Source organism: Bos indicus, chromosome 1 (assembly GCF_029378745.1).
Source record: "Bos indicus isolate NIAB-ARS_2022 breed Sahiwal x Tharparkar chromosome 1, NIAB-ARS_B.indTharparkar_mat_pri_1.0, whole genome shotgun sequence".
Classification (NCBI taxonomy): Eukaryota; Metazoa; Chordata; class Mammalia; order Artiodactyla; family Bovidae; genus Bos; species Bos indicus.
The window spans coordinates 126,145,628-126,158,835 of NC_091760.1; the positions used below are offsets into that span (position 1 = coordinate 126,145,628).

The 13,208-nt window shown below is 42.4% G+C and overlaps 1 long non-coding RNA gene across 1 annotated transcript; it reads left to right on the forward strand.

Annotated features, from left to right (window-relative positions):
- Positions 1–5,766: 5,766 nt before the first annotated feature.
- LOC139184155 (uncharacterized) lies at positions 5,767–12,969 on the forward strand. Its single transcript, XR_011567670.1, has 3 exons — positions 5,767–6,086; positions 7,728–7,847; positions 10,737–12,969. It is a non-coding gene; the product is annotated as an uncharacterized lncRNA (long non-coding RNA).
- The last annotated feature ends 239 nt before the right edge of the window (positions 12,970–13,208 follow it).

The window sequence follows — 13,208 nt, forward strand, 5'->3', positions numbered from 1 at the left end:
GCCACCTAGCAAGTGATCCAGCTCCAAAATCGTGTTTTTCTTTTGGGCAGTTCTTTTTTAAAATATTTATTTAGTCTCATCCGATCTTAGTTGTGGCATCTGGGATCTTCTGTTGCGGCACACAGGCTTCTCTCTAGTGGCAGTGCCAGAGAGCATGGGGGCTCCAGCGTGCAGGCTCAGAAATTGCAGGGCACAGGCTGTGTTGCCCCAGGACATGTAGGATCTTAGTTCCCCAACCAGGGATTGAACCTATGACCCCTGCATCGGAAGGTGGATTCTTAACCACTAGACCACAGGGAAGCCCCCAGAATCCTTTCTTTTGGATTCCACTTGCTAGGACTATGTCTGATACCAACCTTTGTAGGTGAGCTTCCTGGAAAAAGACTCTGAAATTGAGGTTGATTAGGGTGTCTTATTGGAAACAACTCCTATAAGCAAGTAAGGAAAGCAGAATGGTGCGAGGTGAGAGAGGGGGTGGGGTGGGTATTTGAATTGTGATTCAAGGCAGGAAGACCTAAACCAATCCATGGGGAGCTGTGGAACTAGAATAGCTCCTATATCGAAGATTTTCAATATTGAAGCAAGGGGATCAACCTTTGTACCTCTGCACCGGCCTCCCTTTGTCCAAGGACAGTTTCTGCTGAGCCATCAACAGGCAACACACCTACCTGCTGAGGAATGTGTTCCCCAGTTCCTAACGGAGGAGCTGGAAAGCATATCACAGCATCCACCACACAGCCTAAAGAGAACTCACTACACAAACCTGATCTTGTAAATGCACTTATTAATAAAAATGAGATTCTAGGAAAGCATAACTATGTTTTAATAAGACTTAAAGATCTGGTCAGTAAACAATGATGGCAGGGCAGTGAGAAAGACAACAAATATCAGAAGCCTAAAAACATCATGAACCTAAAATCTCATGACTAGCAAGATGAACAGTTAAAAAGTGGACCAGCCAGAGCCATTGACCAGGGTTCTGGTTTAAATCATCTTGAACTTAAAAAACAGGTCCTGTATCCAGACCAAGAACCAATGGTCCATCCCAGAGCCTGCCCTCTAAGTTGGTCTGATGAAGTTATTGTTACCTTGGGAAGGTATAAGAACACAAGTGAGAATGAAGATACAGATTTGGGTAGAAAACACTGAAATCAATACTGTAAGTAGAAAATTAGGCCTGCGATCATTGTGATATTCTCTGTGTTTTATCTACCTCTTGGATGTTTAGAGCATTTAGGAGAATCCTAATACAAGGACCTGTGCAGATTTACTGTGTGAAAGCATTTAATCAAATAAATTTCTAAGTTTCAGGGGGGATATCTTCTCAAATTCATCAATTTTGATGTATTAGTTGTATCAAATAGCATGCAACTCTTTAGAATCAGGAGGAAATGGCAAACCACTCCAGTATTCTTGCCTGGAAAATTCCATGGAAAGAGGAGCCTGGTGAGCTATAGTCCATGGGGTCACAAAATAGTCAAACATGACTGGAGCATGCACACACACACGTATTTAGAATGTTAATTATTTAATCACTTCTAATGGTTATTGTTTTATAAAATCCAAAAAGTTCATAAATTGAGCATGAAAAGAAAGATAGGTAGTAGCAAGTATTCCTCTCCAAACATAAAAAGCCCTTCAGATAGTAAATAATAAAATCAATAGAGACAATATAACGAGTCGTGTCCCCAGGGTTGGCATAGAATGTATAATTTGATATATATTGGTTTTGCTGTAACCACAAAATTCATTCTCTATATTTAAAAGACACCACTCAAGGGACATGCCTGGTGAAGCAGTGGTTGAGTCCATCTTGCAGTGCAGGGAACACAGGACTGATCCCTGTTTGGGGACTAAGATCCCACATGCCATGGAGCAACCAAGACCACTCGCCACAATGGAAATCCTGCTTGCTGCAACCAAGTCCTGCCACAGCCAAATAAATAAAATAAAAAATTTTAAAAAGCACAACCCAACGAAAGGCAGTTCAAAGCTAAATATAAGTAATTGGATATCATCCACGACTTCTACCTCTTTCTGTCTGTCATTCCCATTTGCCAGACAACTGTGAGCTGACTCTACACGCAAACACTGATGGAATTCTCTTGGTTGGCTGTGATCCAGGAGGAGCTTTTTATCTGCCTCTCAGTCAACCCCTTCCATCCTTTGCTCTTCCTGGAAGGCAGCAGAGAGTGTGCCAGCATCCCAGCAAATGTCAGCTGGAATTGGTTATTGTTGGTGACTCTATCCAAAGTCATTTCCACTGATAAGCTTGCTTGACTCCCCAGGGTGGAAGAAAACCAGAAAAATCAACACAAATTCAGAATGATTTTTGTATGATACAATAAATAGAAAATGCAAAACTACTGACACTTCAGAGAAGCCAAGATCCAGGCAAAGATTCAGATTTGAAAACCGGTTCCCTGTTTTTAAGTACTCTGGCTTAAAAGCACTGTCTCCTAAATACTCAAGTTTCCAAAATGCACACTGCGCACTTAAAATGAGTCTCCTGGATGTATTCAAACAAACCCCAATGAGCTTATTCCCTTTCCTCTGTAAAGCATTTTAGCTCTGCACCTGCAATGGGAACTTCCTGTCCTTGGACTCATAACCTCTCACGGAAGTTTTTAATCCTCATGTAGAATGTAGGTGTGAGAGCTTCCTGCTGACCTGACTCAAAGCCACTTTGACGTCCAAAAAAGTGAGCACACAGTGCCCACTCTGTTCTCACGGATTTGTTTGTGTTTTGGGGTTTTCTGTTTTGCTTTGTTTTCAACTCTTGATTTCCTTTTGATTTTATGTTGAGTTTTACTTACTTTTTAAGTCCCTTTCCTGAACCAGCTCGTCATCAAATATCAGCCAAGTTGGCCTGGAGTTGCCCTAGTAGGGGGGACAGGGTAGCCGGGGGGTGGTGAGCAGGATGTGTGGTTGATGCCAAGCCTGACTACCATCCTTCAGCACTCCTTCTTCCCAACAGATCCACAAAACATGGAGACTATTGTCCCCTGGAGAAAGAATTTCCTTGTTCTCCAAGGAAACTTTCCCCAAAGCGCTGTGAAGGAGAGGAAAAATCTCTGATCTCCAGGGGCCTCGATCCCAACCCCAGCACTGCCACTAGCTGGCTGAAGACCTTAGGCAAGTCACCTCCCCTTTCTGTGTCTGGGTGCCCCTTGGTAAAATGAAGGCACAAGATTAGATCATGTAATAAGAAGTCTGGCTCTTTTATGATCAGCAGTTGGAATTGGCAGTTTGGTTTTCTTTTAGCCTTATATCTTTTTTTAAAATATTTATTTATTTATTTTTGGCTGTGCTGGGTTTCTCTCGTTGTGGTTCGTGGGGGCTACTCTTCATAGTGGTGCGTGCGCTCCTTGCGGCGGTGGCTCCTCGCGGCGGTGGCTCCTCACGGCGGTGGCTCCTCACAGCGGTGGCTTCTCTTGCTGTGGAGCACAGGCTCTAGGCCCATGGGCTTCAGTAGTTGCAGCATGTGGGCTCTAGAGCACAGGCTTCGATAACTGTGGCACATGGGGTTAGTTGCTCCTTAGCATGTGGGATCTTCCCGGATCAGGGATTGAACTCACGTCCCCTACATTGGCAGGTGGATTCTTATCCACAGCGCCACCAGGGAAGTCCTGGAATTGACAGCTTTTAACTTTCCCTTTCCCTCTTCCCCTTCTGCCCCACATCTGGAAAAGCTGAAAAGAAATCCCAGATGTTCCCTCCAAGGACTTTCAAGTCACTCAAGCTTCTGCCAGCACATGGGAACCCAGTTCTATCCCCAAATGGCTACAAAAACCACAACCAGTCTCCCATTCCTCAGCTCTCAGGCTATTTTTGGAACCACCCAGGACTGACGCTGCTCTCCCCGGAGTGCCTCATCATGTGACTAGCAAAGTTTTTCGTCCCCTCTTGAGATGTGGCTTAATCAGTCTCAACATTTGAACCAAATTTAGTACTGAAGTGTATCCATTTCTACAGGGTGGTCACAGCAGATGGCTTCCTAGACCTTTGTTCTAAAACAACACTTCCAGGAGAAAAGAAAAGTTGTCTGCATGTGGAAATTAAGTTTCTAGTGACCCTGAAAAATAAAAAGATGAAATCAACTTTAATAATACAGTCTACTTAATCCAATATAGCCAAAGTATTAGCATTTTCAACACATAATCAACAAAAAAGTATTAAGGAGATATTTTAGCATTATTTATTTTCATACAGAAGTTTCCAGCCTCTGGTGACTTTTTCGTGCTACTGCACATCATCATTTGTACCAGCCACACTTCAAGTGCTCAAAATTCACAGTCTTGGCTACAGTTTTGGACGGTACAGTTCTAAGAGATCCTAATGAACCATTGTTGTTAATAAAAGTGTTACTATATTCATCAAAACTAAGATGCCACAATTATGAAATATGTTCATATTCATGTCATATAAAATTGTAATTATAAGGCCATAAATTGTCAAATGAATTCAAAATTCAGAGATATTAAAAAGTGTACCTTAGATATTTAAAGTGTACCTCCAAATTGATTTAAAAATATATATTAAATGTATATACATAATACATATATATATAATATGCATAGTATACTCATATACTATACGTATTATATATATATACCTTAGAAGGGATTAAAATATATATTTAACATATATACATTATATATATTACGTGTATATAATGTGTGTGGTGTATATATATATATATATATATACACACATATATGGTTGGTCAAAAGTTTCATTAGGATTTTTCCTTAAGATCTTATAGAAAAACCCAAAAAAACTTTTTGGCCAACTCTATGTATACTAGTTTTCCATAAAAGGCCAGACATCTGGGTAAGCTGTGAGGTGAGAAAATCAGTGTCTTTGGTGTTCTTACCCATTTCTACCAGATTCTCTCTCTCCCCTTTGACCCTCTCCACTTAGTTCCTGCCAATCCTTGCTTTAATTATCATTTAGTGATGAGTGAGCACTCACTGATAAGGACTCTTTGTATTACAGAAATCCTTGATATGGCACTTATATTTTCAGAGAGGACATTTTATTGAGCCCTGTGCCATGCAATGAGCTCATTTAATCCTTCCAGCAACCCTGATTTAAGCATTATTTTCATTTCCATGGGGCGGGGGGGGATGGGGAAGAGCAGACTCAGGGACCCAAGATCAAACAGTATCTAGATGGCAAGTTTGGCTTCAAACCTAGGTGTATCTAACAGCCCAGGTATTTTCTCTGTAACCAAAAAAGGTGACTCAGACAGTAAAGAATCCACCTTCAATGCATGAGACTTGGGTTCAATCCTTGGGTTAGAAAGATCCTCTGGAGGAGGAAATGGCAACCCACTCCAGTAGTCTTGCCTGGGAAATCCCATTGACAGAGGAACTTAGAGGGCTACAGCCCATGGGGTCACAAAAGAGTCAGACACAAGTTAGTGACTAAACAACCACCACTAGGATGACAAGTAGGGTCCCAGAAGGCAACACTCCTTCCTAATAAGACCTCCTTATCCCTTCACAGATGCCTGAGGCTGGCACTGTTGACGGCCTCTCAATCACAAACCCCATCAGATGTCAGCTCTGGCCCCAGCATTTGGCCACCTGTGGTGATTCAGCAGGTTTCCTCTGCAAGTCTGCAAGAAGCATTGAAACCAAAAATTCCCCTTTAAAAACAATGCACTATCCTGAGCACCATGGAAATGCCTCAGTGAGCAAATGCAAATGCACACACATAAAGAAAGGACTGAACTGTGCATTTCTGGACGTGAGACTACACAGTTGAGCGGCCATGGCCCATCACTCAGGACACAGGGTCTACACAGCTGCCGTTCTCAGGAGTCCGTCGGTCACAGCTGGGTAGATGTGACTTGTTTTTCTTTTCTATACTTGACAGCAGCATCCCAAAGACCTCAGTCAGGACTGAAGGGCTACCTGGCAAGCCAGCCGGATTGAATTCCAACCCAGCTCAGCCAGCTGAAATGTGAGAAGTGGGTATTCTTCGGGATAACCAGGATCAAGGCAGCACATGGCATAAACAATGCTTTGAAACACACAAGCAAAGAACTCGTCAACCAAGGCTCTCAGCTGAAGGTGTGGGTAGGTATCAAAACTGCTCATCATTCTTACAGATAATTTAGAAAGGTACAGAAAGAATGACTATTATGTTTTGCAATGTCTGGGGTTTCTGATGTGACCATGGGAATGTGTGGAGTAGTGGGGTGGAGGGGAATCAGCATAATTATCTGAAGTTTTCTTCACTCAAATAATCTGGTTCCTGGGTGGGAATGACTTAAAGGCTGAGCTCAGCTGGGATGGTTAACCAAAATGCCTATGCATAGCCCCACAGAGTGACTTGGGTTTCCTCACAGCATCGTGGGCTCATAATAGCTGGACTTCTTTCATTGGGCTCCCAACGTGAATGTTTCAATGAACAGGGGGGAAGCTGTATCACCTTTTATGAATCAGCCTAGGAAGCCATCTAGCACAATTTCCACAGTAGTCTATGGGTTGAATCAGTCATAAGCCCACCCAGACTCAAGGAGAGATTAAAAAAACTCTCTCTCTCAATGGAAAGAGTATCAGAAAAAAAAAAAAAAAAAAAGGACCAATTTTTTAAAGCCAGTACTGTTAGCAAAAAAAAAAAAGCAGGGACAAGTAACAGTAACAACCTTCGGATCAGAAATGAATTTCATTTTCAAAAAACAATCCCAGAATAACTGCAATTTTAGAAAACTAACAACATTTTGCAAACCTTGCTAGAGTGGATTTTCTTTTCAGCCTTGAGGTTGCAAGACAGACCACCTACCCACCGACTTCATCTATAATTTAGCAATCAGTCAGGCAAGTACTTTTCAAAATATATGAAGAACACATTCTCTACTCCCTAGGAGTTGAAAAGTTTAATGAGAAAAAATGAGCTGGTTTACAGATTCTTTTCTTTAGCCTTTTCCATTGGTTGGAAGTTCTGCATGCTTCCTAGCTAGTTCTGCCACTCATGTAAAATGAGCCCAAGTTCATTTTACTGTGTTTGCTCTAGCTTAGCCACCTGTAAAATGGAGCTAGCCATCCCTGGAGAGTGGGTTCTTGTGGCTCCTTTTCTCTATTTACAACAGACTGTCAGATCCGTGGAGACTGTGCTGTTTAAATGCAAAATGTTGCGACTATCATTTCATTACTTGAAAAACTAAATAGCACAAGGATGCTTCTGTTGCCACGTTGCTAGGTAACCAACAGATCTCCCTGTCTGCACTTAAATGTCGAGACTCACTGCAGTTTTGCACCAGGGCAGCCCTTCTTAAGCTGAGATGAAGGTGAGAGAGAGAGGTGGCTGACCTAGAGTCAAATTGCTATGGACATCACTGGGAAGAGAGGGGATTTAGCTCCCAAGTACCGTGGCAGGCTCCACTTGATCTTTGAATCTCACAACTCAGCTCATAGTATCAGTGCTAGAGATGGGCTCAACAACAAGACAGGCTTAGTGCTGACAAAGTTGAGATTGCTTCTCTGAAGGAGCCAAGCCCACATCCACTTCATTTTCTGGAGAGTAAGGGTTGTGATAATCAAATTAAGAAGCAGACAATAATACCTGGAATGTCTTTCATATACTCAAGGCATGGCATTGCCTATCTGACACATGTGACCACATTTTTTAAAGGGAGGAGAAAACAATCATATGCTATTAATTGTTGTTTAGTCACTACATCATGTCTGATTCTTTTCCAACCCCATGGACTGTAGCCCACCAGGCTCCTCTGTGCATGGGACTTCTCAAGCAAGAATACTGGAGTGGGTTGCCCTTTTCTTCTCCAGGGGATCTTCCTGACCCAGGGATCGAACGCAAATCTCCTGCATTGGCAGGTGAGTTCTTTACCACTGAGCCATCAAGAAAGCCCATTAATTCTATTTATATGAGCCATTAAAATATTCTTTCTGGGGCTGAGTAATCTTCTATTGGCAGTCCCAAGGCAGATGCTATTGGAAATGCCTAAAGGAAGATAATTTCTCCCAGATATGACATTTAGACACAATGACAAGTAACCACACACACACACACACACACACACGGAAGGAGTTCTCGCCCAGCATACCTCCAGGTAAATGCTATTTACTGAATATACTCTATGGCTAAAGAAAACTTTCCAGAAGCTTTACCCTGGTGAGTCTTTGTCTCTTTAATAACAATTTAAATCTGGCAGCAGCACCCCCCACTCTCAAAAACCCAGGGATATTTTCTCCCTGGCCATGCAACCGTGAAGAGTAATTTTAGAAAAGTCTGAAATGATCTCATCAATGGGGATGTGATATTCAGTATTCATCTGAAATCCTCTACCCATCTGTTTCCTTCTAGAGCAACATGGGAGAAAAAAACAAGGAAACCAATAAAGTTGTTACAAATGAATAGGGGAAGGAGGGAAGGACAGAGGAGGGGAGTGAGAAAGTAAAATGGAGACAGATGGAAATCAAGCTGTTGTAGAATTCTGCTGGGGCAAGGCAGAGATGGGAGTGGCGATGATTCTTCCTCAGAAAACCAAGAAGTTCGCTAATCTGTCACCAAGGATGCACTGGGCACTTGTTCCAGGTGCTGGGGAGCCACAGCAGAGCCCTGGCAGGGAGGTACAGTCAGGACAGGAAAACCAGTAAGCACGCAAGTCAGTGCATACTTACAGATGGCATGGGAGCCAGGAAGGAAACCCCCAGGATGCCCTGAGCAAATACAGCTGAGAGAACTGATTTAGACCTGCAAGAAGTGGAAGACCAACCTCAGTTGGTGACATTTGCTCTTGAGAAACACTGGGAGCCTGTGGAAGGCAGTCAGGAAAGAGGCGGAGCTCTCAGCCTGCTCAGCATCAGGACCAGACCTCAAAGGCAACCGGAAGCGAAAGCAGAGCTGGTCTACTGCTCTCACTCTATCTGGACCAGGAAATTCACAGGAGCTGCAACCTGTGGGCTGGCTCTGCACTCCCCCGCCCCCATCCTTTCCCAGGGCTCCCAGGGAAAAGAAACCTTCTGTTTGCAGGGTGGTTTGTAAATACTCCCTCTTTCTTCCATCTAGAATGAGGTCAAAGAAATGTGTCTGTTTGCCTTTCTAATTTGACATATTATCCTCTCTTTTACTCCTTGTCACTTTTCATAGCATTTTCATCATTCTTTCATGCACATGAATCCCCCTCCCCTTAGTGCGTAATTAAAAGCTTCCCCAGAATCCAGTTGTAAAGAAGGCTTCACAGTAAGCTGTTTTGCACAATGAAATGGGACAGGATCTCGGTGTGTACAGACGGGGTGAATTTATTCTTTTAAAAAACAGAACGAAGGAAAAGAAAAGGAAGGTTCTGGAGTTGGGAGAAAGCATTTATTTCTCTTGATGTTGAAAGAGTCCCTTAAGAGGACTCCGAGAAACCTCAAACAGGACTACATCAATTAGCTGCAAATTAAGTCAAAATGATATAAACTTTGTGGGAAAGATTTAACAGTGTATCTTAATCCCTTGAATCATTTTTCTTAATGCAGCATGGCCACAACTTCCAGATGCTGGTAGCCTGGACAGAGACGAGAGGCAACATGCACAAGGACTGGCAGCGTTTATTCAGTCACAGCTGCCATCCTGCAATAAACATTCTATATGCAAATTGCCTCAAGTGACTCTCCAGAAATTGACTAGTTTCTTATGATGTAGCTTAGCACCAAAAGAAATTGAAAACATTTTTATGGCTTATGTCCATAATACATTCCTTCAGTATGTGCTGTGTTTTTATCTGCCAATATATTAAACTCTTCTCCTGCTTGCTTAGGCATCACCAGTTCATTTTTCTGTGTGACAATGGGAAAAAAAAAAAAAAACAGCTTGCCAAAATATCCATCTAAATGAGAGCTATTAATGGCCATCACCAAACTGCGTCAAGCTTCCTTTGTTCTTGAAACTGAATTGCTTTCAAAAGCAATAAGAAAAGTTGTGCAGATTCAAACCATTTATGATGTAGAAATTAAGCCCCATTTTTCCAGGGATGAAAGGTCTTGGGTGGACCCAATGCTTTGCTCTGAGTTATTTTGTCCTGGCCATAAAGCTTTGGTCACTTCTTTGCAACAGAATTTCCATCGAAGCTTTATAATCCAATTAATGAGATCAAGCAAAGCCACTGTCCTTCGTGTTTTCTTTTTAATGGTGAAGTGAAGATGATTGTGTTTTTGTTTTGTGAGTTCCAAGGGGGTATTAAATGCTTGGTCATGCTCTTAGAAGCCTCATTTTCCTTCTAATCCTGTTGCTCTTAAGAAAAGTTTGGCAGGGACCTTCAAAGCAGCTCCATTTCTTTTGTTTCGCTTCCCTGGAGCTTTGCAAAATGGTAACAGTGCCCACGGCTCCATGCCTCCAACATGAGGCCCACCTCCTCCCACTGAAAGCTCACATCTCACCCCTGCTTCAGAACGGCAACAATGGCATGATGGGGTGGTTTTAAATTTGTCTTTATCACAGCACTGAGCGCTAGAAAAGGTAAGAAATGAAACTAATTCCATAGTGCGCACAGTTCTTCTGTTTCTTACTGACTTTCATCTAAGGAGCAGTAGGTGGATGCGTTCAATCACAGTTCTGTGCATGCCCGTGGACGCCAGTGCTGGGAGCTAGAGTTAACATTCTCTTCCTGGAAGGGACCACTTGCTGTACAAATTTTGCAACACGATTCATGCAGTTATGCACTGCTGTTGCTGGAGAGGTCTTAGAGAAGTCTTCATCAAATCTTCCTCACTTTACAGGTGAAAACACTGAGACCTAAAAATGCTCACCATTCAAGTTCATACGGTCAATTGGTGACAGAGCTGGAGCAAGGATCCATTTCCTGATTGCTGGTTCAGGACTGCTTGGGTCGAATCACACTTCTGCATGATTTTATAGGTTTATCAAAGATATTATGTTGTAGATATTTTACTGAATATATAGCAAGTTAGCTATTTGAGTACACAGGAAAATAAACCATGTTGGAAAAAGAAGCCTAGATAGTGAAAGATGCTATATATGTGTGCTCAATCACTTTCAGTCACGTCCGACTCTTCGTGACCCTATGGACTGTAACCTGCCAGGCTCCTCTGTCCTTGGAATTCTCCAGGCAAGAATACTGGAGTGGGTTGCCACGCCCTTCTCCAGGGGATCTTCCTAACCCAAGGATCCAACCGGTGCCTCCTGCATTGCAGGCAGATTCTTTAACCACTGAGCCACCTGCGAAGCCTGAAAAGATGCTACTTGTCTTGAAATTAATTTGCAGGCTTAATATATTGGGGCTTAGAAGTGTGCAGGCTTCAGCAGTTGCAGCACATGGGTTCAACAGTTGTGCCTTCTGGGCTCTAGAGCACAGGCTCAATACTTGTGGCACATGGGCTTAGCTGCTCCATGATCAGGGATCAAACTCGTATCTCCTGCATTTGCAGGCACATTCTTAACCACTGAGCTACCAGGGAAGCCATGGAGAGAATTCTTAATCCATAAAAGTCACATATAATAAAAGAGAGACATATCAATAGAAAAATGGCAAAAAGACATGAGCAAGAAAAATTACAAAAGAAGACGTGCAAATAGGATAGATAGACAAATATTTAGTTTCAATATCAATAACCTCAGATAATATCCATATCTCCATAGCAATAACCTCAGATATGCAGATGACACCACCCTTCCAGCAGGAAGTGAAGAGGAACTGAAGAGCCTCTAGATGAAAGTGAAAAAGGAGAGTGAAAAAGCTGGCTTAAAACTCTACATTCAAAAAATTAAGAGCATAGCATCCAGTCCCATCACTTCATAGCAAATGGATGGGGAAACAGTGGAAACAGTGACAGACTTTATTTTCTTGGGCTCCAAAATCACTGCAGATGGTGACTGCAGCCATGAAATTAAAAGACACTTACTCCTTGGAAACGGAGAAGGCAATGGCAACCCACTCCAGTACTCTTACCTGGAAAATCCCATGGGCAGAGGAGCCTGGTAGGCTGCAGTCCACAGGGTCGAGAAGAGTCGGACAGGACTGAGCGACTTCACTTTCACTTTTCACTTTCATGCATTGGAGAAGGAGATGGCAACCCACTCCAGTGTTCTTGCCTGGAGAATCCAGGGACGGGGGAGCCTGGTGGGCTGCCGTCTATGGGGTCGCACAGAGTCGGACACAACTGAAGTAACTTAGCAGCAGCAGCAGCACTCCTTGGAAGAAAAGTTATGACCAATCTAGACAGCATATTAAAAAGCAGAGACATTACTTTGCTGACAAAAGTCCGTCTAGTTAAAGCTATAGGTTTTCCAGTAGTCATGTATGGATATGAGAGTTGGACCATAAAGAAAGCTGAGTGCGGAAGAATTGATGCTTTTGAATTGTGGTGTTGGAGAAGACTCTGTTGAGAGTCCCTTGGACTGCAAGGGGATCAAACCATTTCAATCCTAGAGAAAATCAACCCTGAATGTTCATTGGAAGGACTGATGCTGAAGCTGAAGCTCCAATACTTTGGCCACCTGATACAAAGAACTGACTCATTGGAAAATATCCTGATGCTGGGAAAGATTGAAGGCAGGAGAAGGGAATGACAGAGGATGAGATGGTTGGATGGCATCACTGACTCAATGAACATGAGTTTGTGCAAGCTCTGGGGGTTGGTGGTGGACAGGGAAGCTTTGCATGCTGCAGTCCAGGGGGTCACAAAGAGTCGGACATGACTGAGCGACTTCACTTAGTCTCCATAAGAATAAAGAATAAAAAACACAAAAGAAAAACATTGAAAAACATGTTCTCTTGTCATGTGGATAGAAAATCTTTTCTCCTACTCTTTTTTTAAAGATAATATCAAGTGTAGATGTTAGTTCAGTCAAAAGGGAATTCTTACACAATAACAACAACAACAAAATGTATTCCTTGATACAACCTCAACAAATGGACAATTTGGCAGCATGTATCATAAACTTTAAAATGTATTGAAACACTTTGGTCTTATCTGCCATTCTAAGAATTAATCCAGGAATAAGAGGTGGGGGGGCAGGAGGAGGTGGGGGCTTTATGAATGAGGGTGTTTCTCATAGTATGATTTATAGTACAAAAACTAGAAATGTTCCAAAAATCAAAAGTATAAAATAGTCAAATAAATGGTACTGTAGCTATATAGTAAATATGATGCAACATCAGTAATCATATTTTGAAGAATATTTAAAGACATGAGCTATAAATTTTTCTAAAGACAAATAAAAACTATACA